At 37.2% G+C, this 15,945-nt stretch overlaps 1 protein-coding gene across 16 annotated transcripts in view; it reads right to left on the bottom strand.

Moving 5' to 3' along the window:
* Positions 1-15,945, bottom strand: part of ADGRL2 (adhesion G protein-coupled receptor L2) — a 389,866-nt gene that overhangs the window by 193,220 nt on the left and 180,701 nt on the right. For all 16 annotated transcript variants that reach the window (XM_086901649.1, XM_023932664.2, XM_086901653.1 and 13 more), the window contains one exon: positions 13,033-13,131. The gene's annotated coding sequence lies outside the window, so the exon portion shown is untranslated. The remainder of the gene's footprint in view (positions 1-13,032; positions 13,132-15,945) is intronic.

Genomic DNA, 15,945 nt, shown 5'->3' on the forward strand with positions numbered 1-15,945 from the left:
AAATTGCTGAGGATGGTGAGTGAGACAGGAGATAAGAGGAAATCTAGACCCTATTCTAAAATTGATATCAAAGTGACATATTGAGGTCTTCTCAAGTACACAGTCAAACTGGCTGAATATGGGAGCCCAGCAAGAAACCACTGGATGCATAAGGGAGCTGAAAGGAAGAAATCCCTCAATTATATATGATTTCTATGTCTTTATTGTTATCTAAACTTAATTTGGACTTAATAAGACAATTTAGAAAATTTACAGTAAAGCTAAATTAAGATGCTTGGGAGGACTCTTGCAACTGAAGTTTACTCAAAACCCTGTTACAAAACAAATGCCTAAAGTCATGTAATCACTGTCAAGTCTGAGATTATACTGTATAAACATCATATTAAGGTAAATTCACTGATAGTGACAATGCTTTATTGAAGTTTGGTGGAATTTTTAACAAGTTTTCTTCTGGGTTGTTTAACAAGTTTTCTTCTGGGTTGTTTCTTGTAATATTGTGTATTTTGGTTGATACCCATAAAAATCAGTGTGGTTTCCCCTAAATCCCCTTTTCTTCTCTAAAACTGACATAACACATTCTATCAGCAAGAGAAGCTCGGGTGAATTTTGTGATCCTTTTTAACAGTCATTCAGCATCAGTATGTATCTATACATCAGAAAAAACTTCCTTCTGTCTTGTGAATTTCAGACATTAGATGGTCATCTCTCCTGGAAAGGCACCAGATTAGTTTGTTCTATAGATGTTTCATAGTGGAGTTCTCTTGTTTAATAACTTCCTAATAAGTAAATCAACGTACTGGTTTCCGCCGATTGAAAGTGTCGCCTTCAAGGTACAAAGGCAGGCTAAGAAGCTTTTTCTTATTTCATCTGATCTCAGGTCATTGAATTGACTCCTTATAGAACAGTTAAAAGCCTTCAAGATTCTGTAATTAACATTTGGGATACTGCTAACACATGATATTTGCACTGTCTATATCAAGGAAGTGATAATTTCTTTTTTCTTTTTCTTGTGGCACTGCTTTTCCTAACTGTTCCAAAAGTTTATCAAAAACTGTGTGTTTCTTCCCTCTGTGCTCTAAAACTGCTGTATCAATTGAATTATTTTCCTCTTAACATCACACAATGAAAACACTTGCCTTTGATCAGCAAACTAAAAGGCTAGTTTTTACATTGACTCACAATTAGCCTGGATGTTATTTTAATTTATAGTCTTATAGTTTTTCTGAAGAACTCTAGGATTCTTAAGACATCACTAGGTTTTCACAAGGATGTATTTTTTAATAATTGTAGTTATCATCATGTGTCATTAAAACGAAAATATCTGAAGTGCTTCAAAATAACATTCACAAGAATTTGAGAGTAAATAACATTAATCATAAGAGTACCTCAAAGTGTATAATTTAACAATACACAAAATAAGGAAAGCACAACACAAAATTCCCATATCAACTCAAGTTCTAAAAATCTGTATTGGAGCCAAGATACCTGGTGTCTTACCTAAAGCTCCAGGAAATCAGTTTCTAAACACTGTAACACTAAAGATGGAACATGTAGATACTGAAAACCTTCCTTAGGGGTTCAAAGTAGCTTCAGAGCACTGAGTTAGAATTTTTGATGGGGATCTCCCAATAAACTGACCTTTTCTGGTGAAAAAATGCTTTACCTGTAACCAGCTGCTAACCCTGCCCTGCCCACCCAGAGTCCCAAGGCTTTGGAGGTGTGACTTTTCTTTCTTGTCTGCTGCAGTTTTCCCAGCCAATGTAATTCAGATTCATGTTGCCAGCAGTGAGGGAGGCCATGTGGTTAAATGGGGAGAAGAAAGGTGTAAGAGCACCCTGACTGTGATCCCGATTGAGCCACTGAAGGAATGTGTGGCTGTGAGGAACTACTTGGCTTCTTTAAAACATCATCCAGATTACCGGTTGAGATAAGAAACCCTGCTCTAAAAATCATGGCCACACTGGCCAAGGCAAACGTTACATGTAAATAAAAGAAGAGGAAACAAATCTCTTTTTTTTTGGTGAAATAGTTCTAAAGAACACCTTTAGTGAGGCAGCCAGGGCTAAGGAAATGCAGGTAATTGTGCTCTGCAGATATAAAAGCAGAGACAGCTCCCTTCTGTCCTGAGCACCGGTCTACCATGCAGCGAATGCTCTCAGACTCCTGCAGGAAAAGGTAAAAGCTGAGGATTGTTTACCATTGCCAGACAGGAAAGGTTGCCTATCCACCAGTGATTGAGCCCCAGCAGCACTGGCCTTTCGAACAGAAAGAGGCAGAAGAGATATTTATAAGTTAAGCGTGCTGCCTTCTTGTTCCTTGAGGGGAGCACACCCCTCAGCTGAAACATGAGCAGGTTGTTGCTTAACACCTTCCCTCCTAAAAGCCTCTTCTCCTGGGGTAAAGTGGTGGAGAGTAAACAAAAAGGTATATACATGTAACACATTTCTATAAAATGCAATAAAACATATTTTGGTACTCATAAAAGTATGACCAAAGGTTCAGATAAACACACTGCACCAATTATAAGAGTACCTGTGTACTGAAGAATACACTTAAATAATAGTTTGCTTCACAACATACTTTGAAGAATGAAGAGAACTCTGTTCATTTTTGATACTCACAAAATGTAGTTATTTTTGGAAAGAGAATTGTTAAAAATATTAATGTAGTTGGATGGAGCAGCACAGCTTACAATAATTGCTACTGGAGTCTGTCTGATGATTGGTGGTCAATATTTTCACATGAGACTCCCCACAAAAAAATGTGCTCTTTAGCCTGCACTAAACCAAAAAAATACAGAGTATTTGGGTGAGGAACTGGAGAGTATCATTGTTTCATTTACAGTGAAAACCACCACAGTTCCAGAGCTAGCACCCTGACTATGTGTCTGTATATTCTCTGAAAATAGAGCTGTCTTTGGATTGAACCATCTCTCACCAGCTATACAGAGGGGAAGTGATGTCAGTCTGAAAATAAATATAGAAATGGGTTTTCTGGAAATATTTATACTTTGTTCATGGATAAAGTGCTGAATGTACAGCCAAGGAGAACCCATTGCTCAGCTTGCACCACTTGAAAAGAGGAAAGTTTTTAAATTTGCAAAGATTCTCACTCCAGGGACTTTTTTTTTTTCTTTTAAAATAACTGACTCTTGACATAACCTTGTCTATTTTAAAGGCCAAACATTTTCCTTACTCCCAAGTGCATTGTGAGCCTTAGGGATATATTGTCCCTGGCAAAACTGGGATAGCAATATCCTGGGAACGGGTGATTTCCATCAGGGACAAGGAAATCGCTCCAAACCACATTTCATTCTGGTTACAGCATTTTAATGAGATTTGCAAGCCCTTCTGAGACAGTCACAAGAAACATTCGGCCCCAAACCCTCAATCAGAATCCTGAAAGTTATTCTAATGTCTCAGCAGAGGATGGATTTTAGGACTCCAGTTTAGCTGTGATATATCTTACATTATATTTAGCATTGATTAATTAAGGGGTGACTAAGTATTGACCTCTCAATTAATTCTGAAAGAATTAAGAAGTTGGATGACTGGAAATACCTGACAACATTTGAGAAGTGACTCCTTAACTGTTTCCTGGAAAACAGCTCCCAAAAATCTTCTTCAATAACTTCCAAGCCCCTTCATGATATGGATTTCAGCTTAATCAAGACACTCTTATTCTAATGAACACATAATTTCCCGTGAGAATATGAGCAAGTATTTATATGGAAAATAATAAAATCATAGCTAGCAATATAACTCTTAATGTGCAATAAGAGTGTATATGTGAATGCAAATGAAGGCACCATCATCTCTCTGATCATGCCTCAGTCACTAATAGCTTGTTTGCAAACAGTGTTGCATGGATCCAGATATTCCACTTAGAAGAAAAAAAAGCAGCTCATTGAGGACAGGATCTATAACACCAAAAGGATAAAATAATAAGGGGCATAAAATAACTCTTAAAGAAACAAAGGGTTAAGAAGCAAACCTTTAGGGTAAAAGGTGATTTAAATTTCATCAGAAATGAGCTGTGATTCAGATCATCCTGGTTTTTTCAGTTTACATATTTTGAATTAATGTAGCATGGATTACGCTGCATAAAACAATACATGAATTCCACTCATGGAAATCACTCATCCATCAGCCAGTGTCAGGTACATGCATTAAGTTCTGCACTGAAAGTTCAAGTCATTTGTATGTGAATAATGCTAGTTGTGAAAATAAAAAGAAGAGATAAGGAAACTTTGGGATCCTTCTGCACTGACTTCTCTTTGACCCAGGAAAGAACAATGAATGTTTGCTTTCCCTTGGAAGGGGTGCCGACAAGGCTACACAAACAAAGAAGCAGAAGCTCAGCTGGTGCAAATTAGTACAGTTGCATTGACTTAATGGAACTGCATCCTTTTCCCCAGCTAAAGATGTGGACACAAATGTTAAAGGTTCCTCTGTTATAATTTTTTCAGGACAAGGATCAGTCATGAATCCTTTCATAAATCTTCTAACAGAACTTTTCCCAAGCAGATTTTGCAGACCTGAGTCTGATTTTCTATTTCTTGAATGGCCCAAAATATTTGTTTCCTCTCATAACAGTGCTTTTTCCTAGTCCAGTTTCCACACTATTTTGTTGATTCTGTAGTACTGCAGTGAAAAAAACCCCTGTTAGTCCTTGAGGTCCTCCTCAGTTCACTAGCAGTGTGCACTCAAGAGCAAAATTCAAGGCCATGGATGCTCATATTCTTCCATCTCCCTAAAACTAACTACAGTCTCTGAAAATGAGCAGGCAAAGGCCAAACCTGTATTTACCTCAAAAAAGAAGACTGCACTCTATTTTTAAGAATTCCTTTCAGATGGAGATAACACTTCCTCTCACCTAAAAACACAAAACAATTAAGTTAGATCATAATAAGGAAAATATTTGCTAAATTTTACTGCTCTCTGAAGATCTGTTTCCCATATGAGGGGGCCTGAAGTGCTATCATGTTTGCTGGAAACTGAACTGTTTTTAAAACAGTAAAAGAATATTTGTAATAGCTTGTCATTCTCGTCAGTGCTATTAGTGTCCAGTAAACTCTCTCCTTGTAAATCCATAGATGTCAAAGGTTTCTGAGGATGTTTTCTAAGCAAGTGAATAGTTTGGCATAGCGTCTGACTGGGCAGAGGGGAAGGATCCTGGTGTACAGATCTCGGATACCGCTATTGTCTCCTCTATTAGAAGGTCCAGGACTTTTCTAATGCTACTATTTGGCAAATGCATTTTGGAAGAGAGCCAAAAGACTGCTCTCCTCTGGCTCTTGGGAACCAAGACTGGCACTCCAGAAGAAATCAATAGAACTCAGTAAAAACAGAAGAAACCAAATGAAAATATCAGTTAGTGACTGTATGACTTCTGGGCTTTGATGTGCTCTGCCATAGTAACTTGTTTTTACTGTTCAATAATACTCAGAGTAACACTGCTGTTAGAGAGATTATAACAAAGAAAAAACTTAAGAGAAGAAATGCAAAATGGAATAGAAAAAAAATAAATAAAGAAGACTGAAACAAGAAGGAGGAAACAAGCAGAATGGGAAGAGCAACCTGATTGGAAAAACAGAGTTTCATGACTAGACAAGAACACTGGGACAGAATCCTTCAGAATAAAATCAAAACTGACCCATTAGAAAACCTTATTTTCAGGAGAACAAAAGAGCAATGTTAATTCGAAGAAAGCATTTTTTCTTAAGGCAGGGACAGCTGGGTGCTTTTTGTTAATAAAGCAAGATCTGTTCCAGGAAGAATTCCCTCGCAATATGTGTATCTGTTTGTATCCCCTTTGAAGAGGTCCCATGAAAACACTATTAAATTATTGCTTGCCATTCTAATTTTGGTGCTCTGGGTTCAGAAAATGTCTGCCAGCCTAAACTGGGAACTGCTTTAAATCACTCCTATCCAGGTGATGATGAATGCTCTCTAGATTTTATCTGTAGAGTGGAAAAAACAAACAAGAACACATTACTCAACCCCTAAGATTTTTTAGAAGCTGAAATTCATCTAAAGGAACACTTCAGTCCTGTCTACCCCCCACCGAAGTGATTAGGAATTTCAGCTAAATAAAGAATGAAGGTGAGACTGAAATGCCCATGTAATCAACCTTCACAAAAAATCTAATACAAAGTTAAAACTCTTTTGAGATAAGTGCAAACATGGGAGCACTGAAATAATACTAAAAGAAATGAAGGAGGCTTTTTAAAATTCCCAACTTGTGCTTTCCTCAAAGTGTAATTCAAAACTGATTAAAAATATTAAATCCTTTTTATGCAAAGGGTTAATAACAAAATTCAAATAGTGGTGTGGTGTCCCATGGATACTCAATAATGAAAATTCAAATGCTCATTTCTTTAAGCCTTTTGTGTCCCTTTTCTAGATAATTGGTTTTTTGCCTAATTTTTGAGGCTATTTAATAACACCTCCTGCTAGACATTTCATGTAAACTCAGCAAGAGGAGGAATCATGAGTAATAGAAAAGACTTCTGCTCATTTTAAAGCTCAAATTCATACTTTTCTTAACAAAGGAGATCCCCACTGTTAGAGTTTGGCAACCAGCGGGCCAACTGCATTGGGGAAGATTGGATTAGGGGGCAGCTGACTGTGCAGTAAAGTCTCCTCTCCAAAGCAGGATTTTTATGTAAATTCCATTACAATTCATGCTTTTTGGAGATAATGAAATGGATACAAAACACTTCAAGGGTTCCAAGTCAGCAAAATAATGAACAGGGGCATTCAGAAAGTTGATTTAATACATTTTTTTAACATTTGGACCCTTGCATGAACAGGATTGGCATCAGTTCAATGTATCACATGGAATTTGCTTTTAATACCACTGTCTGAACCTGATAACTTTTCAGGCTATTAGTGATGTGTGAACATCAGCTATCGAGAGTTTTCCTCAGTTTAAGCTCTAATAGGCTGTATCATTTTCCAAGTGTTTGCCTGAAGGCAACTTTTACCAAAGAATCAGACAAATACTTTTTGAAAATAGAGCATTTTCAACTCAACAGCTTTGCACAACTGTCTATGAATATGCCACAGCATTTTTCATCAATGAACTTCAAATAAGAAGAGTCTGGGGTCAAGGGGGCCATTACAATGATCTTCTGCTTTGTTCACTCACATAAGGTACAAAATTTAATTTGTCAGTATTTGCTCTGATCATAGTGAAACTGGAGCTGGATGTTTTGATATTTCTTCAAATTTGTATGTTTGCTGATTACAAAATTAAAATGTGTATATATTTGTATATTTTGTATAGATTTGTAAAAGTGTGTGTAGATAAGCACATGTAGGCACATACTTAGCATTTGTAGACCAGAAATACTCTCAAATGTTGAGTTCTGCCTTTCCAGATGATATGAATACCTTTGGTGTAAAATATGCAGTGAGACTATTTCCACCACATGGAAGTGCCCATGCCAACAGGTCTATCAATCATCTTAAATACTAGAAAGACTGGAGACATCGTGGGAGGGCCAACACAGAATATAACACACATGTACTACTTAAAAGCTCTGCAAGGTCTTTGGGTACTTCTGTGGTTTGTGTGTTAATTTTAGTATTAAACTACTATTAGGGATATTCAGGTTCACAGTGCTCAACAGGGATATCTATCTATTCACTAACCATATGCAAGGCAAAACTGTAAAGCTAATACTGTTAGTGTCTTTATACACAACATCCCCATTGATAAAAATTCTCTTAAGGGAATAGTGAAAACATTAACATTTAGGAGCAGAAAAAAGGAAATTATTAGCAAATACATAAGCTATAGATATAGAAAGATTAGAAGAAATCAGAAATTGTAAAATACTGAGGCTACTGATGTCTTAAATAGTACTCTTCCCTCTTGGTGTAAGTTTTCCTTCAAACAAGCATCTATTTATTTTTTAAAAAAATGAATATTCACAATACAGTTTTTCTTCAACATATATAATCAAAACAGAGACAAACTAGTGATCCAAAAATGTTTCAAAAAAGGAATCGACCAAGATTTGAACCACAATAAAGTTTGCATGATGTGAACATTTAGCTATTAAGGCTCTTTATAATGATTGATGAGGCTAAAAGGTGAGTTTATGAATTAAAGTTTGCAAGCTCTGTTGTTTAATGAAAAGCATTGAGAAGCCACAGAAAGCAAAATCTGAAAAACAGCTATTCTTGTTTAGACCACAAGATCACACTGGTCATACTGTATCATTTAAGAGTAAATGTAATAGGCTTTTCTGAAACAAACAAAAGCAGTAACAAGCTATAAACAAATTTGATTTGTGGGGTTTTGTGGTTCAAAGTTGCTCATTTGGTTGTAATCACATACCTTGCTTTTCCTAGGGAAATATTCAGCCAAACACACTCACTTCAGGAATAAAAAGGAAAGTGAGAAGCAGCACAGAGAGAGAAAACATGTCAGAATTCTGCCCTGCTTCCATTGTAGTAAGCAGTAATTACTCTGGAAAGTGCTATGAAGCTGAGTACTCAGTGGGCCAGGCTCACTACCCATATTCATGCAGACTGAACACTCTGGCCATCAGTGAGTCCTCCTGGGCTGTGCTCTGAACATCATCACACAGTGAGCACTTACTAATATGAATAGTCCCGCTGACTTCAATATAATTATGGAGAAGAAAGAAACGACTCAGGGTGGGTACAGTCGGTATCAAAATCAATCTCAACAGGAATAAGGATGGCAGAATCAAGTCTTCTGGGCACAGCCAGTTCACTTAATGCTATAGGAAAACACAGCAAAAAGCATTTATGCCTGATAGACTAAGAACTGGGATGGAAAAAAACCTTTTAATTAAGAATGATAGGAGTGGAAAATCTTCTTCCTAGAAGAAATAAGAAATACCAAAGATACAAGCAGAATCAAATAACGATAAAAAAGCCAGTCTTTTTTTCCGTGTTTAGGAAATGAATAGAGTTGAATCGCTCTTTGTCACAGAGATATAATACTGTCTTCAGGTGGTCATTGTTTCCATGTCACCTTTGAACCACGCCAAAGGCTCGTCAACATGCTCCTCAAATATTCTGTTGTTTTCTTTCAAGGAGTGATTTATAACACTTCACAGCAAGGAATGTGCCACATCCATTAAACATTAATACTGAGTTACAGTTTTCTAAATCATAGCTATCCGCTTTGTAGTCTTGTGCTTGACTTGTATTCCAGGAAAAGAAAGATATATTTTTCTGTTCTGTCATTTATTTATTCAGCATTGGACTCTACTGAAATCTCCTGAAAACAATGAGAAAATGTCTTTTTGTTTGTTTTTAAAAATACCTGACTTTGCTTGAAATACACAGTGAGAGACAGTAGAAATATGAGTAACAATTTGATAAGACTTGAACTGGGGCCTCAGCACAATATGTCATAGCTAGGACAGCTCATGAGGGCTGCCAGAATTCCCTGCAAAGGAAAAAGCCTGCAATGACCTTACATGGGAAGATGGGAGAAATCCAGAGAAAGTGATATTTTTATTTAAACTGGAGGAGAACAGTGGTTCTGACAGAGAAGAGAGATGTTTCCATTGGACAGCTGGTCCCCAGCTATCCCACCACATTCATAGGTACTCCTGCCTCTGATGCCCGTTCTGAGCACAATTCACTAAATCACTTGACACATATTTAAAATTATGTACAACAATAATCCCATCCAAATGAATGGAAGTAACTATGTGTTTAAAATTAGACACATGCTCAAATGTAAGGCAGAATGAAGCACATAATCCTCTCAACACGGTATCTCCAAGTTGTACTTGAAGCTTGCTCAGGGAGAACACATACAGTCACAGAGCAATTCACAACACCTTCCCTGTCTTGTCTGTGACACTCATTCCAAGCCATTAGACCCTGGATCCATGGGGAAGATGACTGCAGCGTGCTGGAAGCATAGGCTTCCTTGAGCATGTTTTGCTGGCTATGCAGCAGAATCTGCTGTGCTCAGAAAAATGCATGTCTTAGGGGAAGGATTTGTATCTAATGTACTCTAGAGCATTCTTAAACTCAACAAATCAAGTGATCAAAGTATTAATTATTATTTTTTTAGGACATCATTATTTTCCCTCACTGTAATCTAGGCACAGTCTTCAGCTACCATCTAGTTATATTGGACTCCACCATTAACCACCCAGCACCCAAAGCATGGTAAAAGCCTTGGTGCCTAACAGAGCACTCTGGAATTCATCTGGACACCCTGGGAAGCCCCAAACCATACCAGTGTCTGGCATACACTGTTTATTGTCAATTTTGTAATTTATGGCAGTCATTACATTTCAAATACAAAGAAGAAGTCTGCACTATATAATGTGAAAGAGTTGACGAAGCAACCCCATCTCAACATGTGCAGTAGACAGTAAAAGCATTTCTCTACATGCACATGGGGAAATTAACAGCATTCCCCACATATTCATTCAAAGCAGTGAACATGCTGTGCTGGATGCACATATACATTAGAGAAGCAAAATTGCTTTAAATAATCAAAATACACAAAGGAACATTTTCTGTGTGGCTGGAAATAACCCTGACAATGTTAATGTTTTGCAAATGAAAAACATTCTTTAAGAAGCAACATAAAAAACAGAGCAAATTTTCAGATGCATACAAAGTAAGCTCCTGTATTAACCTGTGTTTTACTACCTAGATGTATACAAAGATCATTGTGTGATGAACAAGTACATGCAAACACCTTTGTTTTTTTCTGAATTATGAATGCATTTTGGCGAGATCCAGAGAAGGTCAACAGCATGATTAAAGATATGAAGAAGTTCCATATGGTGAGATACTGAAGAGGAGTGGACTACCTGAGTTTAGCAGCAGATTTTGCTGATGTATAAAGTAATAAATGACAAGGACAGACCTATGTATTTTTCCCTGTGTATATCAACAGACAAAAGAGTTTCATCCAAATTAAGGAACAGTGTTTTTAGTGTCCCTGCTATTACGTTACTCAGCATATAATTAATCAGTGAAATTCGTTGCTGCAGTAAAATACTGAGATAAATTGATTGCAAACAGGATTAGTCACACACGGATAAGACCAACATACTGATTAAGACTGGATAGGATGATATACAACTTCCATTTCTCAGGCTACCAGTTTTGATTCCTCAGAACACAACAATGATAAAGTCCAGAAAAAAGGCTTTGCACTAGTGTTTTCTGGGTAGGGGAGAAAAAGCTACATTCAGTCTTTTGTCATGGTCTTTGAAAGGTGTGAAACATCAAACAAGAGGGCTTACTTTACTATGACAATTTCTATATTACAGTTGCCTAGAAGACATTTTTTTCTAATTGAGAATACTGACAATATATAATAAGTAAATGAAAATTGAAATTGAAAAGCAAGATTGAGTTGTAGCTAGTGTTTACAATAAATGAAGCTCAAATCCTGCTGTTATGTTTCTGACAACTTTAATAACAATAGATCATCTTGTTTTAGTTGCACTCTGAGAGGGGGCTGCAAGGTATGTCACCCACAAGAATGACTAATGTGTTATGCTTATCACTTTAGAAGCAGAACTATCTGAATTCTGCTTGCTAACTGCAGGGCAGTGCAAATTATCCCGACAGCACCGTGTGTTCTTTCTATACCTTGCTTACAGGCCAGGATCGCTTAGTCCCAATGTATTAATAAGTAAGTGCAAGTATTTCAACAATCAGCATTTTAGCATTTGCATGCAAACTCTCATGCTGTGTAATTATACACAGTGCTGGCACTCAAATTAATTAAAGCTGATTTCTCTGTGACTGCAAACTGGTCATATCCCCAGACTTGCTCTAGTATGAAGTCATCACCCTATATTCAACATGACACTTTATGTCCCTAGCATTCTTAGCAATGCTAATATGCAACAACTGTAAATTAGGCAATATTTTACAGAGCAGCTGACAACCGCTGGTTAGTTGTTGAGTTCCTCCTCCCCCTCCCCCCGACACTTTCCACATAAAAGTAAGAAACCAGTTATTTCCATTGTGCTTGCTTTGTAATTATCTGAACTAACAATGTAAACAAATTACATACATTGTTTCAACAGATACTCGCCCATGTTTGATTAGGGGTTACAGAAAACTTATAAAACACAAAACCCAACAACAACATCAACAGTGTTTGTTTGATGCTAACATGCAATTAGTCTCTGACAATTTCAATGTTAATTTAAAAACTCCTTCTCTTTCTCTTTTTCCCTGAAATGGCTTTTTAGTTTTAAAAGGCATGCTCTTGCCAGGCGAGAGTGGGGAATTGGGGAGGCAGAGCAGAAGAGCTGACTGTTAGATTTCAGGACTCCTCATCAAATAAAGTGGAGCTGTAGAAGAGACAGTTCTTTGCAGCAGAGATCCATAAATGCTGACTTCTGGGGCAGTTCTGAGTTCCAGTCTCTTTCACAATAAAGTTGCCTGCTCTAACTTTATAATTTGGTTGAAAGAAGTCCTTTCTTAATACATTTTTTGCAGCAGAGATCTCCTCTGAGAAATTAAAATATTATAGTGATCTTTTATCTTACAAATATGACCATTCTCCTATAACCTTCAGAAACAGAAAATAATATAATCAAGCCCATTGGTATTTTGCATTTACAAAATTTCATACGGACTGTTTCTTCAGCTACAGAACTAAATTACTCCAAGAGAGTTTATGACTTTATTTCCTTGGAGCCATAGACTGCTCTTGGTGCAGAGATGCTCTCCTAGAGTTTCAGAACCAGTAGATTTACCATAGCGAGTGACAACAGATTAAAAAATACTCTGACTCTCCCACTAAAGCAAACTCCCAAGTAGGATCAGATTTTTTTTTTCTCTCCACATAATTTGATCCTCAGAAAAGGCAAAGTCAAAATATGACAAAAGAGAATTGTACAAGTTGATATCCTAATAAAGTAGTTTCTTTATGCTAACATAAATCATAAAGAGAATTTCTGTATTCTAACAGTAATAATCAGCATAGGAAATTCTCTTCCCTCAGTTGACACAGAAACTGCTGAAATACAATGAACAGATCAAACCCTACCTTCTTTAGCCTGAATTGAAACACTGTTGTGGATGTTATGTTCCTTCCTTCAGCGTTGAGCATGTTCAGCTTTGCTGGATTTTAGGTCCATTTTCATCACTTATAAAAAAATATAAACCAGAAAAAAGGCATGTTAGCTCACATTGTTTTGAAATGGCGAGAAAATGGAAATGCTGGAAAGACTTTGAGTTAACAAACTGAAGATATCTGAAACATAGAGTGATAAATATAGACTTGGCAAATATTTGCAGAATCAACTGAGCTTAAGCAACTAGAATATTTAGAATGCCTTTGTTAATGGTTTAAAACTTAGCAATAGCCACATATTTTGTGAGTCTCCATTAAAATCAAGAAGCACTGAAACTAGGCAAAGGCAAAAAACATTCCCATATCTTTCTAAATGCTGGTTTCTTTTCAAATTTAAGTATATTCACATACTTCTGTTCTCTACTTGGACAGGCCAGGCCCAAAACCTTGTTTCTATTCATAGAATCACAGAATAAGCTGAGCTGGAGGGACCCTCACAGATCATTGAGTCCAGCTCCCAGCCCTGCACAGCACCATCCCCAAGAGCCACAGCACATGCCCAAGAGTATCCTGAGCAGCACTGCTGCAGTTCAGATAACACTAGAAGCAAACAGCACTTTGTAGCATTTCCTGTGTATTAGGCTAGGACCATAACATTCTCTGAGCCCTGTCTACAATGCTAATTTCTACAGGCTGTAGTACCAACACTGCCAATGCTCCAATGGAGAGAATAAATTCTCTTACATGTGTAGCTGGAGTTTACTCCTCGGGAAGGCATAAATCCATACCCAAAAATTATACACTTAAGGGAATTATTGTGCAATTGCCCTTCTTCAGCACTGGAGGTATCATTCTTGGTGGTTTTGAAAGCTCAGGTTTATGGTACTGGCTATCAATGTTATGATCTCCATTAAATATTTCAGAAGACATTCAACATCAGTGATAAATTCAGCTTGCAACTGGGGCAGCACAGTAGAAGCAGCAAAATAAGAACAGGATTTTGGCCACAGAATCCTTCCTGGATTAATGCTTTCTCAAAAATGCCAGTGAACCTCTAATTCTCACCAGGTCCTTCTTCACAAGCCTCTGTAAACAGGATCAATTCAGAGTGGATCCTCAGATTAGCACACACCTCATTCTTAGCCAGATGCAGTTGCAGGAGTTGGAATAGACAGGAATGAGACTAGAGGTCAGTCTCTGATGCCCAGACCTCACACAGCCCCTGTACATCCAAGAAAAGGAGATACAGATGCAACTCCACAAAACATGACTTCAGTATACAGCACTCTGCTATTGTGACATGGGGAAGACCTCATGTAAGTGCTAAGGTGAGCTATAGATGAGTCTGTTCACCATCTCTGAGCCTCACAGGCATGTCACTACCAATCAAATGTATACTAGAATTACTTGGAAAGAATTCAACAGTCTGTGCCATCATTCTCCAGAGTGTGCTGCTTTTCTGAGGCAGCTAAGCTATATGAAAAAAAGGATAGGCACTAAGGGGCCATTGAATAAGAAGTATTATGTTGTTATTACTGTTATAAAGAAATATACAGATGATCACTGAAGTGATCAAGTAAACTACTGCCCTTCTCAGGAATTGTTTGGATATGCCATGTCTGTCTGGAGAAAAAGAAAAGCATGCAGTATAGAGACCTTCAATGAGCCCATTTAATTGTATGGGCAGGAACAACTTATGCTTCTTGAGAAATTACCAAAAACTTTGCAGAAAAATTTCCATCTTGTTCATTAAAAGAGATATTTGGAAGACAAGGGCTTTATAGTCAAGGATATAAAGTGCATGAACTCTCCAAAAAGATGCTGGAAGTAACAACACATGAAACAATAGTTCTTTGTTGGTTCCAGCTGCTGCCATTCAGTTAATTTTAAAAGAACTATTAGAAATCCAGAGTCAGACACATTTTTTTCTAATCCAGTAACCATCCTCACAGGTGATATGTGACCTAGAGCACAACTGTGTTTTTGTGGTACACCTGAGAAACCTTCTATTATACTAACTTTATGGTGAATAAGTTTAAATAAGCGAGTTGCAAAAAGTTAACCTGAGGTTAACACAATCACAATAAATGCCATCTGAAAAAACCCACCAAGAGCAGCCACATACATCATGGCCAACAACTCTACTGTCTACCACATAAAAAACATGTGGAACACAGCCCTGGAAAGGAACTCTGTTTTTTCAAGCCAAAAACCTGAAAACTTCAATGCATCTTGTACATTAATCCAAAATATGGAAGCTTAGAAAAGAAGCTTGTATAGTAAAGTAACCTTTCTAGCCCAGTAATAGAGTTAGTAATAGACTCTTTACCCCAAGGACACTCTGGGATTACTCTATTTTGCCATGTACAAATGGAGAAGTTGCATAACAACTGATGAAAAAGACATCAGTTATTGATCATTCAGACAATAAGGATTTTTGGTGAGCTTAAAGCATAAACAGGTCAAGAGTAAAGGAGTAAGATTTATTATACTGAGTTTATATCACCAATGGCACTAAAAGCAGCAAGCTGCTGCTCAGCTTTTATACTCTGGTTCATTTTCATGTTTCGCAGCTCAGGAACCTCAAAGTTCTACATAAAGTTAACTTCAAAGCTCTAATAAGAGACTGCTGAAGCTGAAAGAGAAATTGTTGAAACTGATTCTGCAGCTCACTCTTTGTAACTGAGCAGATGCATTTCTAAATTTTCTTTCCCATCATTTACTAGCTCCTTCTCCACTAAATTTAGTATTGGATGCTCATTTTCTGAACATTTCCCATTCTGTTGGGTTTGTTCCACATTTGAGAATCAGTAGGTCAAATGTGCTGCCGATGATTTTGTTAGACTTGTTAAAATCAAATTGAAACTGTATGATTAATGATATGAC

The sequence above is a fragment of the Cyanistes caeruleus genome, chromosome 9 (genome assembly GCF_971803275.1).
Source record: "Cyanistes caeruleus chromosome 9, bCyaCae1.hap1.1, whole genome shotgun sequence".
Lineage (NCBI taxonomy): Eukaryota > Metazoa > Chordata > Aves > Passeriformes > Paridae > Cyanistes > Cyanistes caeruleus.